The sequence below is a fragment of the Apium graveolens genome, chromosome 5 (genome assembly GCF_009905375.1).
Source record: "Apium graveolens cultivar Ventura chromosome 5, ASM990537v1, whole genome shotgun sequence".
Lineage (NCBI taxonomy): Eukaryota > Viridiplantae > Streptophyta > Magnoliopsida > Apiales > Apiaceae > Apium > Apium graveolens.
In genome coordinates this window covers 16,385,105-16,401,889 of record NC_133651.1, presented here as the reverse complement: position 1 = coordinate 16,401,889, position 16,785 = coordinate 16,385,105, and the positions used below count along the sequence as shown (strand labels likewise).

The following is a 16,785-nucleotide window of genomic DNA, read 5'->3' as shown; positions in this document are numbered from 1 at the left end:
GCATGTGTTCACCATTGCGAGAGGAAAGGAATGGGCAGATTACGGCGAAGAAACGGAGCAAACCTGGATTTTTTCCAGTAGAGGCCTGCGCGCCCGCGCAGCAATGCTGAGCGACCGCGCAGCAACCTGCGCGCCCGCGCAGCTATGTTGAGCGGCCGCGCAGGGTCGGGGAAAAAGATAAATTATTTTAGACTTCTACTTCTGTTTGGCTTCCAATTCTATGTAATCTGAGTTTTATGGGACTATTATATAGGTAGATTTGAGACGTTTTCACAGAGAGTATTAAGGGGATTATGTTTTAGATTGTGTTTTACGCAAGAAGCGAAGGAGATAAGGAAGAAGACCGATTTAGCACACCGCAACGAAGGGGAAGCATATTTTCTTGTGATTCTTGTTTCGTTGTAACGTTGGATGCTAGTTTTCTTGCTTTGACTTATTTACTTTTGTGACGTACTCTGTTTTAATATAATTAGTTTAGTTATTATTTTCTTGTGTTTGTTTGTCATGATTTCATATGAACCCATGATGGCGATAAGTTCTATTATGGGCTAATCGTGATCATGGGGTTGCAACAGATTTATTATGGAATTCTTTAGTTAATTGTTTAATACTTTAGTGTGTGATGATTGCATGATATCTAGTATTGGTTGTGCGTATTCGTCTTATGTGCGTCGCGAACATATAAGATAGGGTGTTAATCTCTTGTGAAGCGACGGTGGATCTTGAGATTTAGAACTTGCCATGCTAGCATAGGTTCATGTACGTTGTGCATGATTAGTGGGTAACTCTAACAGTTTTATTTGCCCTATGTAATCAAAAGGAATAACTTGTGCTTAAATCGTTGTGTTGTCAATTTCTGTAGACATATAGGAACTCAACATAATTGATGACTATTCAACTTCTATCTTAATTGTGGATGCTTGGTAGAATGGTATTAGTACAATGAAAGTTGGCTTTTATCAGTTTCGTGTTATTCGATTAATATCATCACTGTCACATGCTAAAGGTAATAACAATGGCTATAGAAGGAAGTAATAATGAAGTTGTGATCTCATGAGTGTTTTATTATTGATAAATTGAAGTGTTAGTTAAGTGGTTAATTAAGTAGTTAATTATAGTTAATATTTAATCAACAATTTTAAGTGTTATTATCTTAACATTGAGAAGTAATCATACATTGGTGAGTGAGTTTAATTAGACAATAATTTAGTCTGAGTCTCTGAGGGAACGAACTAGAAAATATTCTATATTACTTGCGAACGCGTATACTTGCATGAATATTAGCGCGTGTTTTCGCCCTAACAAGTTTTTGGCGCCGCTGCTGGGGACTCGGTATATTTGTTTAGTTTATGTACTTACCATCATTGGTCATTAGGACTCAGTGATTAGGACGTAGTAGTTACTTACTCTTTTCGGTTGTGTTTCAGGTACTTTAGCAAGCGTTTAGGCAAACTCGTTCTCGTGCTCGCAAGAGGACTTTAGATACAGCTGAGGAGACAGACGAAGTTCTTGATATTCCGGAGAAGTTAGATTTTGAGGATTTGGATTCAGGAACTGAGCAGAAAGAACCAGTAAACATGGGAGATCGTATTGTTCAAGCTGATCCAGCTCTTATGGATTTTTCTCGGCCTAAAATTGATGACATTCAGTCAAGCATCCTTCATCCGGCTATTCAAGCTAACACCTTTGAAATCAAGCCGGGCACTATTCAGATGGTGCAGAATTCTGTTTCTTTTGGAGGAGCGGCAACTGAAGACCCCAACATGCACATAAGGAATTTTGTCGAGATCTGCAGCACTTTTAAGTATAATGGCATGACTGATGAGGCTATCAAGTTGAGGCTTTTCCCATTCTCACTGAGGGATAAGGCTAAAGACTGGTTACATTCTGAACCAGCTGGGTCCATCACTACGTGGCAAGATCTTGCGCAAAAGTTTCTGGTGAAGTTTTATCCAATGGCAAAGACTGCTGCTATGAGGAGTGCTCTTACTCAGTTTGCGCAGCAACCTACAGAATCTATGTGCGAGGCTTGAGAACGCTACAAGGAAATGTTGAGAAAATGTCCACATCATGGAATGCCGGATTGGATGGTGATCACTGGTTTCTATAATGGTTTGGGGGCCCAATCTCGGCCCATGCTCGATGCAACAGCTGGAGGAGCCTTATGGGCTAAAAGCTATACTGAGGCGTATAATCTTATCGAGACGATGGCTGTAAATGAGCATCAAAACCCAACTCAGAGGATGACATCAGGCAAGGTAGCAGGTATTCTGGAAGTTGATGCAGCCACCGCTATTGCAGCCCAGCTCCAAGTCAAATAGCTATGGTTTGTGAGCTTTGTGCAGGTTCTCATGCTACGGATCAGTATTCTCTTGTCAACGAATCTGTTCAGTATGTGAATAATTATCAGCAACAACAGCAGCCTGTGCCAGTGACCTATCATCCTAATAACAGAAATCATCCAAATTTCAGCTGGGGGAATAATCAGAATGCTATTCAGCCACCATATCAGCAAGGAGTGAATAAACAGTTTAACCCACCTGGATTCCAGCAACCACAGCAGTATGCTACAAGACAATCATATCCTCAACAGGGAAGTACAGCTGCACCCACTAGTTCTGATTTTGAGGAACTTAAGCTGTTGTGCAAGAGTCAGGCGGTTTCTATCAAGACCTTGGAAAATCCAATCGGTCAATTAGCCAATGCAGTGCTCAATCGTCAACCTGGCACTCTTCCCAGTGACACGGAAGTACCAGGCAGGAAGGAAGCTAAAGAGCAAGTCAAGGCTATTACCTTAAGGTCTGGAAAAGTGGCTGATGCTGAAAAGGCAAAGGAAGTCGAAGCTGAAGTTAGAGATGAAGAATCTAAGCAAAAGGAGAAAGCGGCGGAACCAAGGAAGACTACTGTTGAACACACTCTGCCTGAGGCTAATACAGGGGAGAAACAGCTTTATCCTCCACCACCTTTTCCTAAGAGATTGCAGCAACAAAAGTTGGATAGACAGTTCGGGAAGTTTCTGGAGGTGTTCAAGAAACTTCACATCAATATACCTTTCGCTGAGGCTCTGGAACAAATGCCTAGTTATGCGAAGTTTATGAAGACTATTCTTGCAAGGAAGGTGAAACTGGATGACCTTGAAAACGTTGCTCTCACGGAAGAATGCAGCGCTGTTCTGCAGCAAAAGTTACCACCAAAACTGAAAGATCCAGGAAGCTTCACCATTCCTTGTACCATTGGCAATCTAACTTTTGACAAGTGCCTTTGTGATTTGGGAGCAAGCATTAATCTGATGCCGTTGTCGATCTTTAAAAAGCTGGATCTGCCTGATCCAAAACCCACATACATGTCGCTACAATTGGCTGACCGTTCCATTACTTACCCAAGGGGCATAGTTGAGGATGTGCTCGTCAAGGTGGATAAGCTCTTCTTTCCAGCAGATTTTGTTATTCTGGATTTTGAGGAAGATAAGAAGATTCCCATAATCTTGGGGAGGCCTTTCTTGGCTACTGGCCGTACCTTGATAGATGTGCAAAAAGGGGAGCTTACTATGCGGGTCCAAGATCAGGATGTGACCTTCAATGTATTCAAGGCAATGAAATTCCCTACAGAAGATGAGGAGTGCTTAAAAGTGGATGTGATTGATACTGCGGTTACTTCGGAACTCAATCATATGCTAATGTCTGATGCATTGGAAAAGGCCTTAGTGGGGGATTTTGACAGCGATGATGAAGATAGCAACGAGCAATTACAATATCTGAACGCTTCTCCCTGGAAGCGAAAGCTGGACATACCATTTGAATCTCTTGGTACTTCTGACCTTAATAATGCTGAAGGGAAGCTCAAACCATCAATAGAGGAAGCACCTACCTTGGAGCTCAAACCATTACCTGAACACTTGAGGTATGCTTTTTTAGGTGATACATCTACGTTACCTGTTATTATTTCATCTGACCTTTCAGGTAGTGAGGAAGACAAGCTCTTAAGGATTTTGAGAGAATTCAAATCGGCTATAGGATGGACCATAGCAGACATCAAGGGGATAAGTCCTTCATATTGTATGCATAAAATTCTGCTAGAGGAAGGTAGTAAGCCAACTGTGGAACAACAGCGAAGACTGAATCCCATCATGAAGGAGGTGGTGAAGAAAGAAATTCTGAAATGGCTAGATGCAGGCATCATTTATCCTATTTCTGACAGCTCGTGGGTGAGCCCCGTACAATGTGTACCTAAGAAGGGAGGTATCACTGTGGTCACAAATGAAAAGAAGGAGCTCATCCCTACTCGAACAGTTACAGGATGGAGAGTATGCATGGATTATAGAAAATTGAACAAAGCCACAAGGAAGGATCACTTCCCCCTTCCATTTATTGATCAAATGCTTGACAGATTGGCGGGTCATGAGTATTTTTGTCTTCTGGATGGTTATTCCGGGTATAATCAGATTTGTATTGCACCAGAGGATCAGGAAAAGACTACCTTCACTTGTCCATTTGGCACATTTGCTTTTCGCAGAGTTTCGTTTGGGTTATGTGGCGCCCCGGCCACTTTTCAGAGATGTATGATGGCTATATTCTCTGACATGATTGGAAATAACGTCGAAGTGTTCATGGATGACTTCTCCGTCTTTGGACAATCATATGATGAATGTTTGAATAATCTGCGCGCCGTACTCAAAAGATGCGTGGAAACTAATTTGGTGCTTAATTGGGAGAAATGTCATTTTATGGTGCGTGAAGGCATTATCCTTGGGCATAAGGTCTCTAGCAAGGGTCTGGAGGTGGACAAGGCCAAGGTGGGAGTCATTGAAAATCTTCCCCCACCTAATTCTGTGAAAGGAATCCGTAGTTTTCTTGGTCATGCGGGTTTTTATCGGCGATTCATCAAGGACTTTTCAAAGATATCTAAGCTGTTGTGCAATTTGCTTGAGAAAGATGTGCCTTTCAAATTTGATGATGAATGTTTGGCAGCATTCGAGACTCTCAAGGAGAGTTTGATCACGGCACCAGTCATTATAGCACCAGATTGGACAGAACCATTTGAGATGATATGTGATGCGAGTGATTACGCGGTAGGTGCAGTTCTGGGACAGCGCAAGAAAAATCTCTTCCATGTGGTCTACTATGCGAGTAAGACTTTAAATGGTGCCCAATTGAACTACACCACTACTGAGAAGGAACTTTTGGCTATAGTCTTTGGCTTTGAGAAATTTCGATCTTATCTGCTTGGTACGAAAGTAACAGTATTCACTGATCATGCAGCTATTCGCTATCTGGTTTCTAAGAAGGATTCGAAGCCGAGACTCATTCGTTGGGTGCTTTTACTTCAGGAATTTGAGTTAGAGATCAAAGATAGAAAAGGTACTAAGAATCAAGTAGCTGACCATCTCTCTAGGTTGGAGAATCCCGATTCTACTTCACAAGATAGGACGTTAATCAATAAATCTTTTCCGGATGAGCAGTTGTTTGCAATTTAGGAGGAAGAACCATGGTTTGCAGATATTATAAACTATCTCGTCAGCAATATAATGCCTCTTAATTTGACATCCGCTCAAAAGAAGAAGTTTCTGCATGAGGTGAAGTGGTATATGTGGGATGAACCATATTTGTTTAGACAGGGAGCTGACCAGATCATCAGGAGATGTATCCCGTTCTGTGAGACGGAGGGGATATTACGAGACTGCCATTCCATGGTTTATGGTGGACACTATGGAGGTGAGAAGACGGCAGCTCGTATTCTGCAAGCAGGTTTTTTCTGGCCTACTTTGTTCAAGGATGCTCATCAGTTTATTTTAAGGTGTGATCGTTGCCAAAGAGTGGGAAATTTATCAAGAAAGGATGAGATGCCATTAAATGTGATGCTTGAAGTCGAGGTCTTTGATGTGTGGGGAATCGATTTCATGGGGCCTTTTATCGCGTCTTGCAATAATCAGTACATCTTGCTAGCAGTCGATTATGTCTCAAAATGGGTTGAAGTTAAAGCTTTACCGACAAATGATGCAAAGGCAGTGCTAAATTTTCTTCATAAGCAAATTTTCACAAGGTTTGGAACACCTCGGGTAATCATAAGTGATGAAGGATCGCATTTTTGCAACCGTAAGTTCACTTCTATGATGCAGCGTTATAATGTGAATCATCGAGTAGCTACTGCCTATCATCCGCAAACAAATGGTCAAGCGGAAGTGTCTAACAGAGAGATAAAGCGTATTCTAGAGAAGGTTGTTTGTCCGTCAAGGAAGGATTGGTCTTTAAAGCTCGATGAAGCTGTTTGGGCTTACAGAACAGCATACAAAACTCCACATGGGATGTCACCGTTTCAGTTGGTGTACGGTAAGGGATGTCATCTACCGGCGGAGCTTGAGCATAAGGCCTACTGGGCATTGAAGAAATTGAACCTGGATTTAGATGCAGCTGGTAAGAAAAGAATGCTTCAGCTTAATGAACTTGATGAATTTCGACTTCAAGCGTACGAGAATAACAAAATGTATAAGGAAAAGGTGAAGAGGTGGCACGATAGGAAGCTACATCCTAAGTTATTTGTGCCAGGGCAACAAGTTCTTTTATTCAACTCTCGGCTCCGACTTTTTCCTGGGAAGTTGAAATCAAGGTGGTCTGGACCTTTTATTGTCAAAACTGTGTTTCCACATGGAGCGGTGGAAATTTTTGAGAATGATTCGGACCAAGCATTCAAGGTTAACGGTCAGCGGTTGAAGCACTACTATGGGGACATGGCAAACCGAGAGGTGGTTAGTGCCATTTTGTTGACTACTTGAGAAAGGTACGGAACGTCAAGCTAATGACGAAAAAGAAGCGTTGCGTGGGAGGCAACCCATGAATTGTTGTTACAGGAACCCTTAGAAGTTAATAACCTATCCAAAAACACAAAAAAATCAGAAAACAGGGGCTGAAAAAAAAATTCCAGAGACCCTCTGCGCGCCCGCGCAGCTATGCTGAGCGGCCGCGCAGGGGTCGAGTTCCAGAAAATTTTTTACAGTTCAGAAAAAAAAAAAAAAAAAACAAAAACACAAAAACAGTTTTAGCCCATAAACCCACGAATTGTTCCCACTACCCCATCATTTTATCCCTTAATTCCCAAACCCTAATCTAATCCACACCCTATATATGCATACACCTATCCTACATATCTCCCACAAAACTTCCTACACTTAAACCCTCTCACAAACATCAAAAATCAGTTCTTACACACTTTTATTCACGAATCAATGGCACCCAAGAGAGCACGCACTATTGACAGCAGCAGCACAGTTCCTACTGCTGATTCATCGAGGGGTACTGCTGCAAGGCCTTGGTTAACTGACAGAGCTGCGGAGGAGGAGTACACTAGGCTGTTGGGGAAGCCGATTCTGAAGGAGAGGGGGTTTTTACCATCAGGGAGGGATGGTGAGTTGTTGCCCATGATTGCAGAGAAGGGGTGGATAGCTTTTTGTGAGTCACCCGAAGCAGTACCGATGAGCGTTGTTCGCGAGTTCTACGCAAATGCAAAGGCTGAAAAGAATGGGTTTTCTGTAGTCCGTGGGCTGACGGTTGATTATCATCCTGCGGCGATTCGCCGTGTGATTGGACAGCAAGAGAGGAAGCCCGAGGAGGAGAACTGGAATGAAAAGACTGCTGAGGATTTTGACTTGGATTTGATTTGTGCGACTCTCTGTCGACCGGGCACAGTTTGGACCCGCAGTCCAGGCAATAATGAGTATCGTCACTTTCCGGCGATCGCCATGAACAGGTATGCCCGTGCATGGAATGCATTTATATGTGCTAATATTTTGCCTTCTTCACATGCACACGAGGTCACAGTTGAGAGAGCACAGTTGTTGTGGGGAATTCTGCATGATGAGTACTATGTGGACCTTGGTGAGTTTATCTACCAAGGAATTCTGAAGTTTTTGAGGGGAGCAAAGCATATGAACATCCCTTATGCATCCACGGTTACGAAGCTATGCCGAGCAGTGGGAGTGAACTGGCCGGCTCATGAGCAGTTGCAGTTGCCAGCAGCTCCGATTGATTCTGGCACTCTGAATGGGATGCAGGAGTGGACCGGTGGTGAGCCTGAGGAGCATGGGCTGGGTTATCGTCTTCCAGGAGGGCGTCCAGCACGAGGTGCTACTATGGCTAGGCCAGGGCATGGTGAGGCTGGTTCTTCGAGAGCTCAGGAGGGTGCTGGGATGGGTGATGCCCAGTATAGGAGGCTTTCACGGCGGATGGATGCCATGTATGAGACGCAGAGCAGGTTTGCTCAGGAGCTCACCCTTGCGTTAGGGACTGCTTTTCGAGGCCTTGGAGCTGATATCCAGTGGCCAGTTTTTGGTGAGGACTCTGCATACCCACCGCCTGATACTCCACCCACTGAGGGTGATGATGATGATGACTCCGAGTAGGTATACCATGTGTTCCTTTCTACTACTTTCACTGAGGACAGTGAAGATTTTTAGTTTGGGGGTGGTAGGTAAGGAATATTGTATGTGTGTCATTTAGTTGCATATTCATTATAGTTTAGTTCATATAGTTGCATAATTTATGCCATTTAGTTTTTTTTTATGAATGTCATGTAGCTCATGCATTTACCATGATCCCTTTTATAATAAGTTATCGACTGAATTGTGATATTGATGCGAGTGTAGTGATAGCATTAAAGGGATATTAAGTTGTGTAGGTTGATATACATGCTAGAAACAATTGTAAGTCCACTAAGTCTTAAAGAATGCGTAAGGGCTAGATTGTTGTTATGATTTGGTTGTTTTCAAGGTCAATCTACTTATTATGCTTAGAATTCCATTATAGGTTCTTAGTGATAAAGACATGAAAAAAGAAAAAAATTTGGAGAAAAAAATATGGAAGTTGTTGCTAGTTGTGGCTAGGCGTCAAATGGCTAGTAGCCGGCTCGCATATGTTGCGAGTAGTCTAGGGTTGAGCAAGATGGAGCGAAACGCACTTGCTCAGAAGTTATTAAAAAAAAATTGCATAATTGATCAAGAGTGGGCTCTTTGGTATTCGAGTTATTAAGTTCTTAGGGGACTTTGTGCCTAGTGACCTAAGGCTTTTAGAGTCTGGGATCCGCTATCTAACGCTCGTTACATGGATACCATTGTATAAGTCTTTTGTGGACCTCACTCATTGCACGGTCAAATAAGTATTTGAGTTGTAAATAAAAAGCACGATTCCGTAGTAAGCTCCAGAGTTCTTGTAGTGTTGTATATCACTTTGTGCCTAGAATTTTTATTCTTTGTATAATCGTAGGATTGCCTTGAGGATAGTCTAGTCATAGTAATTGGTCTAGTTCCGAAGCATATCTGTTAAGCATTTGCACACACCACGTTTCTGGCTGTATGTCCATTTGCATGAGTTTATTGATCTTTAGTTGTCTAATTGCATTCGTTGAGATGTGACAAGTTGGTTGGTTAATTGTAGTAAGGGGGATCGTTGCATTTTCATATAGATTGCATTCATGCATATTTTTATTTTTGAGTCTGTGACGCTTGAGGACAAGCATCGATTTAAGTTTGGGGGTGTGATAAGTGGCATTTTATACCACTTAGAACATCTTAAAATGGCTTAAATTGGTGTTTTGAAATCAAGTATTTTGTGTATTTGATGCGTTTTTCTAGTGTTTATGCATTTCAGGGTATTAGTTGCATTTCGGGGGAGGAATCATCAAGAATAAGCCTTGGCATATGTTCACCATTGCGAGAGGAAAGGAATGGGCAGATTACGGCGAAGAAACGGAGCAAACCTGGATTTTTTCCAGTAGAGGCCTGCGCGCCCGCGCAGCAATGCTGAGCGGCCGCGCAGGCTGCGCGGCCGCGCAGCAATGCTGAGCGGCCGCGCAGGGTCGGGGAAAAAGATAAATTATTTTAGACTTCTACTTCTGTTTGGCTTCCAACTTCTATGTAATCTGAGTTTTATGGGACTATTATATAGGTAGATTTGAGACGTTTTCAGAGAGAGTATTAAGGGGATTATGTTTTAGATTGTGTTTTACGCAAGAAGCGAAGGAGATAAGGAAGAAGACCGATTTAGCACACCGCAACGAAGGGGAAGCATATTTTCTTGTGATTCTTGTTTTGTTGTAACGTTGGATGCTAGTTTTCTTGCTTTGACTTATTTACTCTTGTGACGTACTCTGTTTTAATATAATTAATTTAGTTATTATTTTCTTGTGTTTGTTTGTCATGATTTTATATGAACCCATGATGGCGATAAGTTCTATTATGGGCTAATCGTGATCATGGGGTTGCAACGGATTTATTATGGAATTCTTTAGTTAATTGTTTAATACTTTAGTGTGTGATGATTGCATGATATCTAGTATTGGTTGTGCTTATTCGTCTTATGTGTGTCGCGAACACATAAGATAAGGTGTTAATCTCTTGTGAAGCGACGGTGGATCTTGAGATTTAGAACTTGCCATGCTAGCATAGGTTCATGTACGTTGTGCATGATTAGTGGGTAACTCTAACAGTTTTATTTGCCCTATGTAATCAAAAGGAATAACTTGTGCTTAAATCGTTGTGTTGTCAATTTCTGTAGACATATAGGAACTCAACATAATTGATGACTATTCAACTTCTATCTTAATTGTGGATGCTTGGTAGAATGGTATTAGTACAATGAAAGTTGGCTTTTATCAGTTTCGTGATATTCGATTAATATCATCACTGTCACATGCTAAAGGTAATAACAATGGCTATAGAAGGAAGTAATAATGAAGTTGTGATCTCATGAGTGTTTTATTATTGATAAATTGAAGTGTTAGTTAAGTGGTTAATTAAGTAGTTAATTATAGTTAATATTTAATCAACAATTTTAAGTGTTATTATCTTAACATTGAGAAGTAATCATACATTGGTGAGTGAGTTTAATTAGACAATAATTTAGTCTGAGTCTCTGAGGGAACGAACTAAAAAATATTCTATATTACTTGCGAACGCGTATACTTGCGTGAATATTAGCGCGTGTTTTCGCCCTAACAATCGCACAGAGAAATTGTTTGAATTGATTGCCATTTGATATCTTCAATGTTTAAAAATGCATAAGATAAATTAGTCTACAGATGATTATTAAATTATTTTCAAGTGATTATTCATATATATTCAAAATATATATCTCCTACTATTTTTATCAAATTAATAGCCCTAACTGTTAATTCGGAAAGAATATCTTCTATATACTTTCTAATGAGCCAAGATCCAAATTTCACAATGTTTTAGTTCAGCTTTGGCTTTACTCCTAAAACATGATTCAATAAGGTAGACAACATTTGTCAATTATATCAACTATATAACTCTTGGATATTTTAGTGGAATAACAAGTACTCATATTTATCCAATAAATCTCACCAAACTCTATGCCTCTAAGTTCACAATCTTATTATGGTAACTTAGTTAAGTCAAACCCAAAGGTCTAAAAGTATCATATACTTCAATACGCCATCCCACAATATATGGGAGTACTTCGCTCTGGCGAACCCACTCCTTATCGATCTAAGAGTTAACGCGTTGGACATATTGGAAGGCATCTAACAACTTAATATAAACATTAGGGTTTTGTTAGTATTATAACGATCATGATCTCATCATAAAGAGATTCCCAATTTTTCCTTGAATAAAATACTTCAAATCAATACTCGTCAATGGTTTGATTTCTATGTAGTGGAGGAGTCATATCGGTCTTGCTTAAAACCCATAGCCTTACAGGTTCAATGAACCCATTGTTGACAAAATCGCCCCATGTCGGAAATAAAGAAGATTCGTATTTCATTCCGTGTTTCATAAACACGAGAATCTCATAATCGTTTATAAATTTTAATATCTTGAGTCGTTACAAATTTTATCTTGTTTAGGCATGGCATGGATGACGTATCTAATACATACATTCATGCATGATTAATCTAATTAAAGCATGCATCATTAATTATTCTATACATACATTCATACATCAATATGTAAAGTGCGGTATATAAACGTGCTTGGTTATGGCCTTTATCCTATGTGATCATTTCAAGCTAAAAAGATCAAGGTCAATATATGGTGAATAATATAAATACAATTACAATTACAAGTCTTCATTCTTCTTATCTCGATTGTTGCTTCTTCTCTTGGATCATGCCTTCTTGAAGTACATTACATTTCTCCCCTTGAATCATGCCTTCTTGAAGTACATTACATTAAAAACAACCTATACTAATGTACTTACATAAGAAAACTCGAGTTACATTTGAGGTAAAATAGTTACAAGGATAATGAAAATGACATGCAAGTCGTATTTATAAAACCAAAACCATAAACTTTAATCTAAAGGTCTTAAGGCCATAGCCAGCACCATGCTCAAGTAAACAAATAAAGAACATGAGAAAAACAAAATATAGCGGGGGTCCGAGGGCGACAGCCCCCGGGCGGGGTCCGGGAGCGGCAGCCCCGGGCGGGGTCCGGGGCGGCAGCTCCGGGCGGGGTCCGGGGCGGCAGCTCCGGGCGGGGGTTCGGGGGCGGCAGCCCCAGGCTGGGGTCGAGTTGCGAGGTCAGCTCGAAAAAGAATTTTTTTTCAGAAGACCATTCTTGTAAAAAAATCTCAATTTTGAAACTACATATCATATCTGAACCAGTCTCTGCCTCTACTACATCATAGGCAGTTTCAGAAGCATGTATCATTTTATCATTACCAAGAATATGAAATCATTCGGACTCATTCAAGTCGAAAATCTTTCTTAAGTTCAATTCAAGATTTCAAGGAAAGTGAACGAATCGAAAGTAAACAGGGATCAGAGTAGTTCCAAAAGATCAATACAATTAAGATGTATGGGTTATCGAAGAATACAGGTTAATGAAAACATTACGTAAGGAGATTCATAAAGGTTCTCTTAGGTTTACAAGATAAAAAGGTAACAAGGCGATTGAGCAAAATAATAAGTGCTAGGATTAATAGGGTTATTATAAAGGATCAATAGGGTTTGATAACAAGTTATTACAAGGATCGATATCAGGGTTTCTCAAAAATCAATAATAGGTTTATCACAATTGATGTAAAGGATCACTACTTTATCATGACATTAATAATATCTTCTCTATAATCAAATTTATAAGAGTAGGCAGAGTTACTTGCCTCAAATAGCTTTCCGGCTTTATGGTATACGAGCTACTGAAAGGAATATGTCCTAAGTCCAATCAGGTATTAGGATTTAGGAATAACTCTTTATGTAATCTGTTTTGATTTCATTGATATTAATAAAGACTTGTTTTGTTTTTATTACGGGCTCTATCTATTTAAGTGTTTAAATAAGATATACCATAGTTTAGAGTAAAGCTTTTTATGGATTATGATGAGATCATAATAGTGAGACCTAAAAAGATGATAACTCTAAACTTAAATAGTTCATGGTCATAGGATTATTAACTGGTAATTAATAATCTGCAAAGATCGATACATACTATGCTTGCTTCATTATGAAGGATGTCTGTTCTCATAGACATTTGTGTGGTGACACTATAGCTAGTATGTAGGTGCTTATTATAGAATAAGTTCACTGAACATGACTCGCCTAGCTGAACAACTGATGGAGTTCACTCACGTGTCAGCAGTTGTTCGCTTAGTGATAGTTGTACAAGTATCCTTAGACTTGAGGTCATCATAGTCATCTTGTGTACACTGAACTATGCTTTGGTTTAGTTCTTAGTCTCCAGGGACAATTATTAGGGCTCTTCTGGGTATAGGAATTTGTACACGAAGATAGTGTATGATCAATAAAGGATCTACCCCTTCCAGTGAAGGAAGCGAATGTTCAAGGCTGATCCACTTATGCTAGTTCAGGAATCTCTGGCCAGAGTAAATGAAATTAGAAAGGAGTTTCTAATTTGCATAGAACTACGCATAATAAATGGTAAGCAAGTGATTAAATTAGATAGGCTTGACACGAGATCCATGCCTTGTATTTAATCGGGACATTGTAGGGTAGAAGGAGTTTATTGTACGGTAATTATTCACTGATAGGTTCTTGGTATTCTAAGCAGTGAATTCATATTATCCGGATAGTCGCGATATGTTGAAAAGCATCACTCACGATGTAGAATAAATGTGATTAATTAATTAATCATATTTAATAAATTAGAGAATTTATATAAATAATGATAAAATAGTTTTATTATTATTTATTTCTACTACCGGCTTAATATTGAACCTACAGGGTCACACCATAAAAAGAGAATGATTTAATGGTGGAGGAATTAATTAATAATGGCTAATAATTATTTATTTGTGAAATAAATAATTAATTGGCAAATTTAATAATTAATTAAATGAGATTTAATTGATTATAAATTAATTAAGAAAAGTTCTTAATATTATTAATTAAAGGATTTAATTTTTGGAAATTAAATCAAGAGAGGGAATTATTTCTAAAGTGTTTAGAAAAAGGATTAATAATTAAAAGGTGTTTTAATTATTAATGAGAATAATAAATGGGATAATAATAATAATATTTATGGGAAAATTTCAGCTGAAAATTTTGCCTATAAATACACTATTATAGACCCTATTTTTATTCTAACCCCTGAAACCCAAAAGTTTTAGAAAACCAAATTCTCTCCACCTCCTCCTCCTCCTAAAAGTCGTTTTCTTGGTGGATACCGGTGGAGTGCTTCACACTTGAGGAGCAACTGCTAAGGATCTCTGATCGTTGTCTCCGAATTATTTTTAAAGGTTAGATTCGATCCCTCGAATTTTTATTCATGATTTATATGCTTTTATTTGGATTTTGTGTGTGTAAAAGTGTTTTTCCATGCCCCGCTGCGATTAAAAATCCAACATTGGTATCAGAGCATAGGTTGTATGCATATAGATCTGTGGTAAAAATTTCAGAATTTTATGTGCTTGTATGAATTAATTATGATTTTTACAAGTTATATCATGGATTAATTTTTTCTGATGAGAAATCGTTTCTCAGAATAATTTTGAATGTTGATCTGGGTTCTACAAGTGTTGTAGATCGTCTGGGTATTTTTTTCATAATTTTAGGATGTATAGATTTTTTATTATGAATTTTTGAAGTTCTTAAATTTAAATTCGTAATTAATTAATCATATATATATATAAGTACATCTGCATATTTGTGTCTGCTGTTTTGTTTGTTGTTATCTGTATTGCACGGAATAAAGAGACACACAAGCAGAGATGTCAGGCGGTTGATCAGAAAAGAAAAACGTTCGAAGCAGACTGAAGGACCGCGCGACTGGCGCGCGCGTGGGGCTCACGCGCTCGTGTGTCACGCGCGGCGCGTGTCAGACACGCGCTGGTCAAAGGTCAGGCGGATGCTGACGTCATGCTGACGTCATCAGATGATGTCATGCTGACGTCAGCACAGGGGTTCGGGCGCGTGGAGCGCGTGTGGCGCGTGAGGCGCGTGGGAGAAAGTCAGGCACGCGCTGTCAGGCGCGTGTGCGCGTGGCCGCGCGTGGGAAATCTTCTCGAGGCGCGTGAGGGCGCGTGGGGGCTCAGAATTGGGCGATTTTTGTGCCGTTGGATTCGTATTTTCGAGACGCTTCTAATGGTATATTATATGATATTTTATGAAATTGTTTCGAACAGTTTATAGCTAACATAAGTCTTTTAAAGCTGTTTTTGATCGTTTAAATTGCTTTTAAATTCTTCATGTGATACATAGAGATGTATATTGCTTAGTTCTATGTGCTAGATGATATAACATGCCTACCTTGATGTTTATTCATGTTGATATATGTGATATATGCTTAGTTTATCATGCGATGATAGATTTAGGTGAACTTAAATAAACATAAGGCGTTTGTTAGACAACCTAGTATAGTGAAATTGTTTCATAACCTTAATAATAATATTATGAATACAATCATGAGATTCTTGTGTTTATGAAACACGTAATTGAATATGAATTTTCGATATGAGAGAAAGGATGATTCTATCAACAACAGATTTCTATCTGTAAGAAAGGGTTATTAAGTGACGCCTCTTGACAATGCTCCACCCGATCTGGGAATCGACTGATTATTGATTGTTGATTTGAAATATTTAATTTAAAAGGAAGAATCTCTTTATAATATGATTATGATTGTAATGTAATATAATCCCTCTAAAATTAAATAATATCAAGTAGTAATTGGCCAATGATACAACGGGCTTGTGTCGGTCATAGCCTTCCAACATGATAGAAAAGTAGTTCTTATTTTTGAATCATTGTCGGTTCGGGCTACAGCCGAGGGCTTTGATTTCGAAATAAGAAATACTTGTCTATTACATAGAGATATGTACATTGAATAAGAATCTAAAGGTCAGTACGTGCTACAGCCGTGGGCCTTTGGGGACTGATTCAGCTGTACGGAATGTTGGGTTAGACTTGACTTAGAATATTGAGTTTATCGTGCTACAGCCGAGACTCAATTATTCAAGAGGCTAAAGTTTGATTAGGGAATAACATGAGATGTAATTGACAAGAGTTGTCTGCCTATTGAACATTACATGGCGGTTCGTGCTACAGCCGGGGTCGTGTAATGGAATGTAGGATCCCTATTCCCACTAGCATTATGAATGCTTAATTTTTCATGTAGGGGGTTGAATAAATTAGGAAAACTAGTGGGAGCCACTTATGAATAAAGACCCGATTCATATAGTGTTTTGAAATGAAATCGAATATTTGCTAAGTGTTGTTATGTGTTTATCATTTACAGATTTACTTTGTACGTTATGTCTTCTGCACTATCACTCAGGAGCATACTGGATGCTCACAAATTGACTGGTCCTAATTATGCTGACT

At 39.3% G+C, this 16,785-nt stretch overlaps 1 non-coding gene across 1 annotated transcript; it reads right to left on the bottom strand.

The window, feature by feature from the left end:
- Window positions 1-1,970: 1,970 nt before the first annotated feature.
- Window positions 1,971-2,077, bottom strand: LOC141662788 (small nucleolar RNA R71). The gene has a single exon (XR_012550882.1). It is a non-coding gene; the product is annotated as a small nucleolar RNA R71 (small nucleolar RNA).
- Between the last annotated feature and the right edge of the window lie 14,708 nt (window positions 2,078-16,785).